This window comes from Lytechinus pictus, chromosome 11 (assembly GCF_037042905.1).
Source record: "Lytechinus pictus isolate F3 Inbred chromosome 11, Lp3.0, whole genome shotgun sequence".
Lineage (NCBI taxonomy): Eukaryota > Metazoa > Echinodermata > Echinoidea > Temnopleuroida > Toxopneustidae > Lytechinus > Lytechinus pictus.
Window position 1 is genome coordinate 7,066,767 of NC_087255.1, and position 12,971 is coordinate 7,079,737.

General features: G+C 34.9%; 1 protein-coding gene across 4 annotated transcripts in view; it reads left to right on the top strand.

Annotated features, from left to right (window-relative positions):
* The first annotated feature begins 867 nt into the window (after nucleotides 1-867).
* Nucleotides 868-12,971, top strand: part of LOC129279349 (uncharacterized) — a 31,802-nt gene continuing 19,698 nt past the window's right edge. For 2 of the 4 annotated variants that reach the window (XR_010295087.1, XR_010295088.1), the window contains exons 1-2: nucleotides 868-4,760; nucleotides 11,116-11,235. The gene's annotated coding sequence lies outside the window, so the exon portion shown is untranslated. The remainder of the gene's footprint in view (nucleotides 4,761-11,115; nucleotides 11,236-12,971) is intronic. The other 2 variants (XM_064106528.1, XM_064106527.1) reach the window with 1 other exon arrangement.

A 12,971-nucleotide genomic window follows, 5' to 3' on the forward strand; every position in this document is an offset into this window, starting at 1 on the left:
GAGCTTGAAAGGGACCAGTGTTGTCGGCATAGTCTTGCATATCACCAACAACAGAGCTCTTTGCTACATCAGCGTAGTTTCTGTAACCCTTCCCACTATCTACATGGGAATTTACCACAGCAGGTTTAGCAGATCCTCTTAGTTCTTCCGATTAAAAAAGTGAAAATGTTTGCTCGCTGGCTTCGCCTTCTCATTTTTTTCTAAAATAGATTTTGCCTATAGGGTTAGCGCCCCATGGCATGGACCTATCCACGGAGGACTCCCCAGTCTCCCCCCCCCCCGCTTCCGCGGCCCCTGTTGGTAGCTCTTGCATATAGCAGGTCTACTTTACGTTATTCAGATGAGACGTGGAGAAATTATATTGCTTGCAAAAAAAACGCTCCTCACAGGTTATTTATCGGCCTAAATCATATTAGAGAAAATTGAAAAAATATTAGCCAAAATACGGGAAGAGATATAGGCCTACCCTGTGTGGTAGGACACGAATATGTGACGATTCAAATTAACAGTTGCTATCAGCTTACATGTCATGTTCAGCATGTTCAGTAAAAATCAACGCCACACATAATTATGGGCTGAGTATTCTTACACGCCCCTTCGCAAAACATTTTTGTTCGTCCTTTCAGTTCCACAAACTTAACTGAGCGCATATTCTTGTCATCAGACTGTCTTCACCTCAGAAATGAGTATTTCCCCCTAAATAAGGCATTCAATTTTGTGACGCCTGTTTTGGCACTTAAATCAGTTAATCATCTTTTGGTTGAAAATGCTATAGGCACGGATAGGCCTTGAGGAAGTTCCTTCAAAATGGCCGTGATATTATGAAGAACTAAAATCAGAGCAGAAAAGATACATCAATACATTGGTTTAGGGGGGCTAAAATTGTGTTTCTCGTGTAACGGGAGACCTCAAAATGCAAAATTTCCATTTGAGTATATACTCTAGAAACTAGCGCATGTTATTTTTATTGTTTATTTCAGAAAGAGTGGTCATATTGCAAGCGAGTAATCCATTTAGCATATCAAATACTTTTTTGAGAACTTAATGCCGAAAAATACTTTTCAATGTTTCTGATGTAAAAAGTAAATAGTAAATATTTTCAAAGTGTACTTTGAAGTGGACACTTAATGTTTAAATAGAAACCACAAATAATACATAAATTAAGTAGAAATTTTAGCAATAACATAAAATAAGATTTAATGAAAGCAATGCATGGTGTGTCACAACGTAATATTTGGGGGGTCACCAAATTCATCTACAAAATACAATAATGGCCATACTTTTCATTATTTTTTATATTATTGCTAATCATTCTTTCTAAACATAAAACTATATGTAATGGCTACCAGAAAAAATCTTTAGAAAGGTAATATGCATTCTACACCCAAAAGTCGGTGTTTCCCATGTAAGCCATTTAGGCCGGGGGACACCAAACCTTACATGGCATGTAGTAACAATATCTTTTGATTGTCATTTTCTCTGAAAATTAATATGGGTTTTTCTGTACCTTTTTCGTATCAATAGACAAATCATTTTTTTAGATTGTTCTTTGGGCCTGATAGCGCCATCATAAAATGATGAAAAGTGTCCCTGACTGACACATACACACCCGATCACGAAAAGAAAACAAAAATAGGTTAGAAATGAAAATGAAAGTCATGTATTTTATATAAACTGCGTAGACAGGATTTAATTTTGGAGGGGTGGTAAGTGCACGCGAAGCGTGCCAACACTTACAGAGCGCGCGAAGCGCACTCTCGAAGGAAAGGGTGTAGGGAAGTTCTTGATATCTCATTAATTTAATATGAAAAGAAGACATCTCTTGCATCTCTAGTATCCTTATCAACTCGCCCCCACTTGCTGTGATTAAAACAAATGTATTTGAAAGAAATTACGAGCTTCCCCAAATTAATGGGAAAAGATTTTTAAAACCGTTGAATGATATAATACCGCACGAAGCGCGGAAGCTAAAACGTTTTATAAAATTGAGAACAGAAGTGGCATAAAATGCTACCTTGGTCGCATCATATTTGATGATGAAAACTTTAGCCACAGTAGATGTCTTTAGATCACAAATAGTAGAAGACGGGTATGCAATGAGGAAATATTCCTTTCCGCGAATGGTTTTGAAGCTCTGAATTGAAACTTTAACCTGCTCTAATTTTGATATTTCTTAGATTATAAATGGATAACGATGAAAAAGGAAGCTCAAAATGTGAAAGGGCCCAGTGATGCAAGCCAGACTATGAGAGGGACTTTTCATTTCCCTTCCACGTGAAATACGGTAACATCTGTGATTTATTTCGGGAGAATTATTAATTATGATTCAGAAAGTTCAGTGATATTCAAAATTTCAAATCAATCGCACAAAACAAGACAGGAGATGGGTGTAACAGCGATACAGAATAAAGTTTCATCGTACATATAGCACGGCACGAATTTATAATGCCTCGAGCCCCTTTTGAGCAGATACTTTGCCACAAATTACTCACTGAAAAGTTGGAAGATATCATAATAATTATGGGAACTCTGGGAGTGGCGGGAGTGTTGACCCGCTCCGAACAGAAGAGCCGAAATTTTGTGTCAATGCAATTTAAAAAAGAATCATCATATTTTTTCTTAAATTTATGTATACTCTATAATTTATGGCAAGAATATACAATTCCCATAGATGGGAAGGGGAAAAACCGTATCATATAGTTTGGATAGAGCTCGAAAGCAATTTTTTTAATGAATTATAAGAGAGAAAACTGAACGTCTCATTTAGGTTTTTATTCTTTTGACAAAAAAAATACCAAAAGAGAAAACATTAGGGCTGTACCCATCTTCCCTCTCTTCGCTTTTCCTTTTCCTTTCTTCTTCCCTTTTCCTCTCTTATTCTTTTTAGAGCGTTTTTTTGTTGGGGGGGGCGACCACCCCCATCGCTTCCCCCTGGCTACGCGCCTGTTTTATTATGGTGCTCCTCGTTTGAGGTAAATCTTAAACGGAATTCCTAAAACCTTCACCAATATTTTTTTCGACTGCTTTTACAACAAACTTTTCTTCAGGGAGAACTTTCCCTTCTTTTAAAAAGGTATACACTTTCCAACACACACCCGCTCCCATCTATTACGGACATGCACATATACATGTACCTTCTTAATGGATTTAACATATATTTGGATGTGAATAAGAATTGTTTAGAACTAGGTGAGATAATCGATAGTGATAGAGTATTAGAAGAAGAAATAGAAGAAATAAAAAACAAAGTTGAAGATATTTTCAATCGCCAGTTCTTATTGGATTTACGTAATGATCGAGCAAATGATGTTGAACAAAATAAATTGATAACTTAAGTTTTTAAACAGAACATACAAACAGAGAAATATCTATTAACTGTTAAAAATCAGAAAATACGGAAAAACATCTGTCGATTCAGAATAAGTTCCCATAATTTACCCATTGAAACTGGAAGACATAGACGTCCAGATTAAATACCCTCACATTTAAGAACGTGCAATAATTGTAATTCAGGAAGGGTTGGGGATGAGTATCACACGATAATAGAATGTTATGTACACACAACTGAAAGGGTGGTGTTTTTTGACAAAATAGCTGAAATGTATATACAGTTTAAGAAACTTAGCGATGAAGACAAATTTATATTCATAATGAAACTTGATAATGAAAACATAATTGATAATTCTTGTAAGTTCTTCAATGCGATTATAAATAAGAGGGGTGAGTTTTAACATCAAGTACATTTTATTTTCTTTTTAAATTTCATTCAAAATATCTAAAATCCACCAAAGCCACCATTACCAAAGATATATCTCTAACGTTATACATTTATTTACTTCCTGATTTGTATTCGATAATAACTTATGTATATTGCATTATGCTACACCTTCTTTATGTTAAATTTCAATTCGTCATTTCTCTTTGTATATATATAGATATATCTTTATAATAATTGGAAATCTATGTATTGATGTATTGCTGATTTATACGACATACATGTACAGTTATGAATGTTTTTGTTTATGTTATCATTGTAGGCCTATATATTTTAAAACAAAATATTCATGCCATATGAATGAAGTTTGTTAATAAATTCAAATTCAAAATTCATGTACGGAACCGTACATCATGTATATAGGTCCATGATCATGATAGGTCCATGATCATACCATGGAGGTAGACCAGTAACATACAAAGAAAAAAATACGAGACACAATACAAACGCACCCTCACACACACCATGGACCTATATGTTCAGCACACACACACACTGGACGACGGCGCCCCTGTCCACCCTATAGATACCCTATGCCCACGGCCACACGATAGTACGCGTGCAAGAAGCTTGATTTCGCAATCAATCGCACGTGTGTTTTGTTTGTACACAAAGCTGACGTTGGGCATCACAACACTGCACTGCTTAATAATTGCATCTCGAAATCTAAACTGTTCACTCGTAAATCTAAGTACTTTTCATTCAGCACACATTTGCAATGTGGACTAAATTTAAACGAAGAAGAATATACGATGGCGACGAAGCGCGACATCTTTTCGAAGCTCTCTATTTTACAGAAGAGGAAAATGCTGCAACAAGTGAAGAGGCCGCGCCACCAGTTTACGGGCCGGAGTACGGCTTAGCCTTAGGCGGGGACGACTCCCAGGCCAGGAGTCGAGTTTTTGCGATTTGACATCAGCTACGGGTTTGAAGATTGCAACAAGCAACGACGTTGTTCGAGCAGATCCCGTTGGCGAAGAGAGAGGTAAGGCGCGCCTATTAAAGGCTAAGCCTACTTAAGTTACTTAACCTAGCCTAAGCCTTAGCTTAGCCTTTAAAGTTTAAGTTTAAATATAGGCTATATGTTTAGTTTATTTAGTACTACTTTACTGGGGATATACATACATGTACTAGACTAAAGTCTAGACCTTCTTTAGGCTATCCTCGAGTCTGTCTAGTCTAGGCTACATGCATCATTGTACATGTATGAATTGTAGCATAGAGCAATTGCCTTGGTCTCTGTTAAATTGGTTGTTCCGCCACCAAAGACTGTTTAGTGTTGGCTCGATCCACCTACCAATTACAGAGAAATTAAAAAAAATATTTAGTAACTCCTTGAGACAGACGGCACCCAGCTGTCTAGATCTACAATGTAGATGTAGCATGACTAGACCAAAAGATTTCGGTCTCTGTTATGTTGGTTGTTCCGCTGAACTCCGTTGGCTCCACTCACCAAATACAGAGACCGAAGTTGTAGCTCGATCTGTACAGGGACTCAATGGCCATATGTTTATGTATTAAGTTCAGATCAACCTGGGAAGTGGGAGTTGCGCGACAGCCGAAGTAAGTCACTGTTTTCCCCCTTTTAAATGCTTGCTGATTTTGTTAAAATTATATCTAAACACAGGAAGCACTTGTAGTCATTATAACCATGATTAACATACGCATCTCACTATTGCAAGCGCGAAGCGCGAGCTGAAAATTTAGGAAATTCAGACCTGAAGAGGGGCATTCTAAGGCTTTTTTTGTAGGAATGCACTAAGACCATACGTATTTCACTAATCAAATGATGCGAGTGCGAAGCGCGAGCTGAAAATTTTTGATATTCAAATCAGAAAAAGGGACATCTTAAGGAATATTTTTAAAGAATCCATTAAGAGTATACATATCTTACCATAGTCAACTAATGTGAATGCCAAGCACTTGCTGATTTGGTTAGAATTACATCTAAACACATGAAGCACTTTTTTAGTCATTGTAATCATGATTATCACATGCATCTCACTAATCAAATATTGCGAGCGCGAACAGAAAATAAAGGAAATTCAGACCTGAAGAGGGGCATTCTAAGGCTTGTTTGTAGGAATTCACTAAGACCATATGTATTTCACTAACTAAATGATGCGAGTGCGAAGCGCGAGCTGAAATTTTTTTATATTCAAACCAGAAAATGGGACATTTTAAGGACTGATTTTAGGAATTCATGAAGAGCAGATATCTCACCAATCCTTTAATGCGAACGTAAGCACGGACAGGAAATGTTTTATATTAAGACCGTAAAATGGGCCGATCACTTTTAGTAGTCATGAAAAAGAAGAATATGTCACTACATAAAATGATAATAGCTCGAAGTGCGAGGAAATGTATTTGTTGTATATTAACTTGTATATTAACTCTCAAATATACTTGAAAACTATAGTATTCCGAAAAAATATTTGATCTATTATATCTCGTTAAACAGACAATGCAAGCACCAGGAACAATGAAGACATTAGCCCTGAGCAAATCATGTTTCATAAAGTTATGAAAAAAGTGTTTTTATGCAAAAACGTGATTATGTGTACAAAGTCAATGCAAATTGACATACATAAATGTATGATTATTTTTACTTTGGTTGGTTAAGATAGATTTATTTTATGTTGTTTATGTTCGCAAAAGGATTTCCGACAAAGTCCATCGAAAAAAAACAATAAAAACAAAGGTTTGAAAAAACAAAGAAATACATAAGAATAAAAAAAACAATAAGATACATAATAAATTTATTATTTTTCTTCAATTTTGTTTAGATTATTGGTAGAAATGTAAAAAATTAGAATTCTACTAGCTTTATAAATTGAGTTAAAGGCAAGAACATACACAAAAACGCCTAATTAGGGCAAACTTCATACGTTTATTTGCATAATTAATTAATTTAAAAAGTGTAAGCAATTTAGGAAAATTTTTCTATTCGGTCTTGTAGTTTACATCCGGCTCTAAGCACATGCAAATTTTTGCGGCAATTGCGCAATCAACCGCCGAGATCTGAGGGGGGAGGTCAAATTGACCCCCCCCCCCCAGTATATGTTGGTCTGAAATAGCCCAGTTAAAGGACAAGTCCACTCCAACAAAAACTTGATTTGAATAAAAAGAGAAAAATTCAACAAGCATAACACTGAAAATTTCATCAAAATCGGATGTAAAATAAGAAAGTTATGACATTTTAAAGTTTTGCTTCATTTCACAAAACAGTTATATGCACATCTCAGTCAGTATGCAAATGAGGGAACTGATGACATCACTCACTCACTATTTCTTTTGTATTTTATTGTATGAAATATGAAATATTTTGATTTTCTCGTCATTGTCATGTGAAATGACGTTTCATTCCTCCCTGAACACGTGGAATTCCATTATTTGAACATTTTGTGCTTCAGGCAAGGAGGTCCTAATCATCAAATTCGTAAAAATTGAAATATTATATAATTCAAACAATAAAAAACAAAAGAAATAGTGAGTGAGTGACATCATCGACTTTCTCATTTGGATGTAACTGGCTCGTTCATATAACTGTTTGTTAAAAATAAGCGAAACTTTGAAATGTCATAACTTTCTTATTTTACATCCGATTTTGATGAAATTTTCAGCATTGTGCTTGTCTGATTTTTCTCTATTGATTCAAATCAACATTTTTTTCAAAATTCACAAAAAATGCTTCTTTATTTATTGACCGATTTTGATTTTTTGCTTCCACCTGGTAGAGCTTTATGAAGTTCACCAAACTTCTACGCAGAATTTTGAAATTTTGACTAAAACATTTTTTATGCTAATTCAAGCGAAATTTTTTAATGCATATTTTTCAAAATTCACATGAAATGCTTCTTTATTTGTTGACTGATTTGATTATTTTTTCTTCCATCTGGTTGAGCTGCATGAGGTTCACAAACTTCAACAAATAATTTTGACTAGAAAATTACTTAAATGCTAATTTATGCAAAATTTATTCATAATCACAAATAAATGCTTTATTAGTTGGTCAATTTTGATTTTTTTTTCCTCCATCTGGTGGAGCTACATGAGGGTCACCAAACTTCCCCACAGAATTTTAAAATGTTGACTAGAAAATTATGCTAATTTGTGATATTTATGCGAAATTTATCAATAAATCACAAAAAATGCTTATTTCTCCTTCATTTGTCAATTTCAATTTTGTTTGCTTTATATGATAGCTCTAGGTGGGGGATACAAAATTAGAAATCATTAAATATGCTGCATGTATTTCATGCATATTTTTCAAAACTCACAATAAATGCTTCTTATTTATTTGTTAACCGATTTTGATTTTTTTTTGTTCCATCTGAGAGCTACATGGGGTTCACCAAGGTTTTACACAGAATTAAGAAATTTTGACTAGAAGATTATTTATGCTTATACAATTTTTTTTTCATAAATCACAAAAAAGCTTCTCTCATTTATTCATCAATTTCAATTCTGTTTCCTCAATTTATGTCACCAATATAATTCACTACATTGTCAACTGGGCTGAAATTAAAAATTGTGTTCAATTTCTTTGCGAGTTGCCGGATGAGCTCCACATCATTGATGTGCTAGTATTGTATTAATTTACCTTTTTAAAGTCAATGGTTAAGCCCACCAGTAGCTGAAGTAACCTTATTTTATGATTTGGCCCGATAACTTGTAATGTAACTACATGTACTACTACTTCTAGCATCATTAGTGTATGAAAAGTAGGAATGGAAATATTTCTTTCTTTGTTTTAAGTGAATAGTCTTGTGTATCATGTGAAAGAAACTCAGATTTATTAAGTTGTATGTGGTATTAAAGAATGACCATGTGCCATCCATTGACCACCCATTAACAAAATGGATGTACCAAACAAACCCATATTGATGTTCTGAAAGTATTATTTAGACTGAGATATTTTGTCTCTAAATTATTTTGGAATTTGTTCTTCCTAAGATGCAAAACAAGAGTATTTTCCTAATTTTGAATTCCAGTAAATTTAAAACTTAAAACCTTTCATTGATACTTCTCTGCAATCAAGACAGGAAGTGCCTAATTACTGTGTCAAAGTTGCTCTAGGCTGATTTGAATGAGTTCTAATCCTCTTTTTGTCACCTTGTACAATAGTGTGAGGGTAAGCGTGCTTCAATAGACTTGCCAAATTTAATCCCTCTTTTGTCAAAAGTAAACATCTGTGGGAGTCAAAGTTCTTCTCTTGGTAATGAGGGTTATAACATCCAGTGGCGTAGCTAGGATTTTTTCCTGGGGGGCACTGGGGGGTCCTTGCTTTTTCAGGGGGGGGGGGGACATTTTTTTCTGTGTGTGTGTATATACTATGTCACAAGGGCAGATCCGAATGGGGGTGGAGCCCGAAATTATCTTCACCTATATTTTCCCCGATCAGTCACTTCTATAAAACAACCTAAATATGAAATAATCTCATAAGCTCTATATAAAAAAGTGCGAGCGCGAAGCGCGAGCGATTTTTTTTATCTTTCATTTATTTTGTCCTGAAAATTGAACATTCTGGGCACAGTTTAATCCTGAACAAGATGTGTATGTAACTAGATAATTACTGCAAACGCAAAGCACGAGCAGAAACTTATAATGAATGTTCTAGCATGATCGGAAACAGACCTGTTAAGGACTGTTTACAGCTACCCACGAATACGGTACATATATCAATAATGGGAGCGTGAAGCGGGAGCTAAAACTTCATTTCGACCTAAATAATTGACATTCTAAGCACTTTTTGTAATCATAAATGGGATAGGTGCATGTATGTAACTAAACAATTTGGAAGAAAATTAAGATTTTAGACCTAAAAGCGGGACACTCTATTCATATTTTGTAAATTATGAATAGGATATGGTTAATTGGGTATCATTGATAATTATTGATATTCTGATCTGAAACTGGATAAGCATATTTTAAATAAAGAACATGCAGGCTATCTCAATAAACATGCGTGCGCATATTTTAGATTTAGACCTAGAATCTTGGCATTCTGAATACATTTTTATAATCATGAAGATCAATAATGCAAGCGCGAGCTGAAAACATTTGATATTATGATCTGAAGAGGGTTAATTTAAAAAACTATTTCAAGTACTGTGTAGGAAAATTGTGAAGTGGATGTGGATCACACTTTATAATGAAAGATTTGTTTATCTAACATGCGTAATGACAACGTGGAAGTTTTTGTTTTTAAGGCTTGACAACTAGAAATAAAAAAATAGGCCTACGTTTTGACAGTCACATCTGAAAATTGATATTTTGAGAACTTTATGGAATACATGAAGACAAGGAACTTGGCAATCAAATAATGCGACCACGCAGCGCGAGCTTAAAATGTTGATAATTATGTAGACCATATTAACAGACATTTTACAGAGTGCATTAAATGAAAAAAAAATAATGAAAGCTCGATGTCCGAGATGAAATATGTTTTGTATATTGACTTCAAAACTTGACATTTTAAGCTCCATATCAGCCTATTGAGCAAGATATGAATCTCATCGAACAGGAAATTTGAGCATGAAGCGCGAGCGAAAATTTTATTTAGTAACATGAAAGATTTTTTGTTTTGCAAGTCTCACTCGTCTTCCTCCTCTTCTTTTTTCCTTCTGTCTTTCCCCTTCTCTTTTCTTTCTTTTTTTTTTTGCTCCGCCAATTTTTTCAGGGGGGGCAGCCGGGGGGGGGGGGGGGCACGTGCCCCTCCTGGCCCCCCCCCCCCCCCCCGTAGCATACTCATGCATGAATTATATATCATTATGAAGCTAAGATTCCCCTATTTCTGTTGGCATATTCAACTGAAAATTAATTTCTGGTGACTTCTGTGGGGTTTGTAGCAATGTCAAAATCAATATTTCCCCAAATATTACCATTTCACTAAGCTACATAAATTTAAAGAGACTTTAAGGATATTACTTAATTTCATACACTTATTTGTATGATTAAGTTACATTTCTCCATTTTATAGCACCTTCCAGAATTCCAGGGGTACTGCCTATGGAGAATAATAAATGAATCACCCCAAGGCAAATCTAGCACCTCTGTTTCCCAGGGCCATGGCATCACCTAATGTTTTGTTGTTCAGTAGAAAAAATGCTCTTTGAGAGGTGCAAATACAAATGGAAATCTATCCTGAAAGTGTTTAAGGCAAGTTTTTAGAATGCTTAGTTAATAGGTTACCAAAACCTTGTTGATATCATGGATCTCTGAATGAATGATTAAGCCCACCAAACCATACAGTAGATCTGAAACTTAGGCAATAATTTTGTTAGACTTCTTGCAACAGTTCTGATAAGTCATTTTAATTTGTATTTTATCTATTCAAGATCAACCCTCCCGAGGAAGAAAACGTCTGATGGTTTATTTTGTTGACAGAGAGACAGAGTCTGACTCCTCTCATTGCTCTGAAGCTGTATCACGTACCTGTAGAAGGAACTTCAGCAAAAGTAAGCTATTTTTAAGTTAAAATTTTACATAATGATCATTTTATGTTACATTTTGCACTTTGTTTTACCTGTACAAACCACAATGTAACTTGTAAGGTAATGATGATAATAGCAGGGCCCGCTGGGAGATCAGGTTTTGGAACTGCATGAGTGGCTACCCTTAATGAGCTACTATGGGCTAAGGAACGAATGAGAGCATTTGTCGTTTGATAAATCAATTGGAATCTTAATTTGTAACTGTCAATCTAGATCTAACTGATTAGACTGACAAGAGTAATCTTGATTTGGTAGTCATTGCATTTTCATATGTCTGTTGTCACAACATTTGGGAAATTAATTTGAAACTATTTCCATGTCATAATATCACAATTAAAGGTCATTTCAGGTTAACTCGCATTAAACGGGGGGAGGCTGGGAGGGGGTCCCCAACAAATTTTTTCACTATGCAGCTGCGCGAATATTTTTTTTTTCCGCGCTGCTCCCTGACTTTTTACTTTTAAATATTGCACATCTTTTGAAACCAAATTTGTGATGCCTGGGTATGCGGTTGAGAAATAACAACATTTTTTAAAGCACATGTACATGTACATGTAAGACCTGCAATTGCTCCAAAATGTGATTCTGTATACAATGCAAACTCCGTTTCTCAACCAAAAATCATAAATGTATACACATTTTATTTTTGTTTATGTTTTGTGCTATTATTGATTGCGAAAGGGTCAGGGTTGGCCGATTTAAATCACGTTGATTTAAATCATGATTTAAATCACTTCCATTGAAACGTGTACAAATGATTAAAAAAAATTTTATTTGTGGCTAATTTATTTTTAATCAAAATTGAAAGATTTTATCATCTTTATATCATCAAAACATGAATAAATACTTCATATCTACTCTCCAAACAATTGAAATCATGTCATTAAAAATCAGGATAATATTGCATTCTAGCCTATAAAGTGGTGAACACTCGCCCCCTACTCCACTTGCACTATGATTTTAAAAAAATCATTGATTTGAAATAACTGACATTGAAACATGTACAAATGATTGACATGTGGCAGTAATATTTTTTTTTACTCAAAACAGAAAGATTTTATCAACGTTATATCATCGAAACAAAATCCTTCATATCTACTCAAAACAATTGAAATCATATGTTTAAGACAGGTTGATCTTGCAATGTAGCCTATATCGGTTAACACTTTATACGCAGCTGTACACCCACAGCAATAATGGTACTCCAGAACAAAAAAAATATGTTTAAAAAAAGGAATTCAAAGAGTAAAAACTGAATTTATACTATTATAGGCCTGAATTTAGCCAAGGCCTGTTCATACTTTCTGTACAATTGTGCTCATTCAGCAGGTACACTGAGAAAGGTTCAATAATGCACAGATAATTGAGTGCAATAATACACAAAATCTGCATTGTCCCTGGTTTTATCCCATTAGTATAACATTTTATTACATGTATTTAAAGGTAAATGCTAGTTTTGGTAACGATATCAAAATGAGTTCGTACAGAATCCAATGAAATGACCACCAAAGTGTCTGTTTGTATTTAGATAAAACGTATGTGCTAAAGGATTCTGGAAGAAATTGTGTAATTGCTGAGAAATCAGCAAATAAGCACAGGATTCGGGTAGAGCGTCGGGCCCGACGCTCAAAGCAATAATTTTACACTGTCCCACGTGCGCTTATCTGTGTTGGGGAAGTTCAGTCTGAACATTATTCAGC